We start from the raw sequence: 2,193 nt of genomic DNA on the forward strand, positions 1-2,193 counted from the left end.
CAACTATGCATTAAAACAGTATTTTCATATTTTTGAAATTTTCTTTAAATCTATGTGTTTTATTGAGTTTTTCAGGAAAATGTTCTATATACTTAAGCCTATAATCTTTGGTGTTGTTTTAAAAATTATAAACACATTCTACATTTCAATTAATGAATACTAAATTCTTTTTCATGGTACATTGACATCGTTTTAATTTATTGTCAATTAATTTAGTAAAACTTCTTAATACTCCCTAAATTGGTGGATTAACCACCATAAAATAATTATTTTCTAGAGAAACGGAGACAACAAAAGTTCCAAACCTCTTTGACCTTCATCATATGTTAGTGAAAGATGCAACTATGCATTAAAACAGTTTTTTCATATTTTTAATTTTTCTTAAATTCTATGTGTTAACCTAACCCCCTACGAAAATATTGAATTTTTCGGTAAATGCTCTATATACGGAAGCCTATGATCATTAGTTTTGTTTTAAAATTTCTAAACACATTCTACATTTGTATTAATGTATATTAAACTCTCTTTCATGGTACATGAGCATCATTTTAATTTTTTGTCAATTAATTTAGTAAAACTTCATAATACTCCCTAAATTGGTGGATTAACCGCTATAAAATCGATATTTTCTAGAGAAACGGAGACAACAAATGTTCTAAACCTCTTTGACATTCATCAAATGTTAGTGAAGGATGCAACTATGCATTAAAGAATTATTTTCATATTTTTGATTTTTTCTCAAAATCTATGTGTTAATCTCTACGAAAATATTGAATTTTCGGTAAATGCTCTATATAATGAAGCCTATGATCTTTAGTGTTATTCTAAAATTTATAAACACATTCTACATTTATATTAATGTATATTAAACTCTCTTTCATGGTACATGGGCATCGTTTTAATTTTTTTGTCAATTAATTTAGTAAAACTTCATAATACTTCCAAAATTGGTGTACTAACAACTATAAAATCGCAATTCTCTAGAAAACAGCGACAACAAAGGTTTCAAACCTCTTTTACCTTCATCATATGTTAGTAAAGGATTCAACTATGCATTAAAGAAGTATTTACATATTTTTGAATTTTTCTCAAAATCTATGTGTTAACCCCTACGAAAATATTGAATTTTCGGTAAATGCTTTATATAATGAAGCCTTTGATCTTTAGTGTTATTCTAAAATTTATAAACACATTCTACATTTATATTAATGTATATTAAACTCTCTTTCATGGTACATGGGCATCGTTTTAATTTTTTTGTCAATTAATTTAGTAAAACTTCATAATACTTCCAAAATTGGTGTACTAACAACTATAAAATCGCAATTCTCTAGAAAAACAGAGACAACAAAGGTTGCAAACCTCTTTTACCTTTATCATATGTTAGTGAAGGGTGCAACTATGCATTAAAACAAAAATTTTAAATTTTTCTCAAAATCTGTGTGTTAACAACTCCTACGAAAATATTGAATTTTTTGGTAAATGCTCTATATACTGAATCCTATAATCTTTAGTGTTGTTTTAAAATTTCTAAACACATTCTACATTTGTATTAATGTATATTAAACTCTCTTTCATGGTACATGAGCATCATTTTAATTTTTTGTCAATTAATTTAGTAAAACTTCATAATACTTCCAAAATTGGTGTACTAACAACTATAAAATCGCAATTCTCTAGAAAAACAGAGACAACAAAGGTTCCAAACCTCTTTGACCTTCATCATATGTTAGTGAAGGATGCAACTATGCATTAAAGAAGTATTTTCATATTTTTGATTTTTTCTCAAATTCTTTGTGTTAACCCCTACGAAAATATTGAATTTTTCGGTAAATGCTCTATATACTGAATCATATGATCTTTAGTGTTGTTTTAAAATTAATAAACACATTCTACATTTGTATTAATGTATATTAAACTCTATTTTATGATACATGGGCATTGTTTTAATTTTTTGTCAATTAATTTAGTAAAACTTCATAATACTTTCTAAATTGGTTGTCTAACCACTATAAAATTGCTATTTTCTAGAGAAACAGATACGGCAAAAGTTTCAAATCTCTTTGACCTTCATCATATGTTAGTGAAGGATGAAACTATGTATTAAAACATAATTTTCATATTTTTTTAATTTTTTTCAAAATCTATGTGTTAATCCCTACGAAAATATTGAATTTTTCGGTGAATGCTCTA

Source organism: Brassica oleracea, chromosome C5 (genome assembly GCF_000695525.1).
Source record: "Brassica oleracea var. oleracea cultivar TO1000 chromosome C5, BOL, whole genome shotgun sequence".
NCBI lineage: Eukaryota > Viridiplantae > Streptophyta > Magnoliopsida > Brassicales > Brassicaceae > Brassica > Brassica oleracea.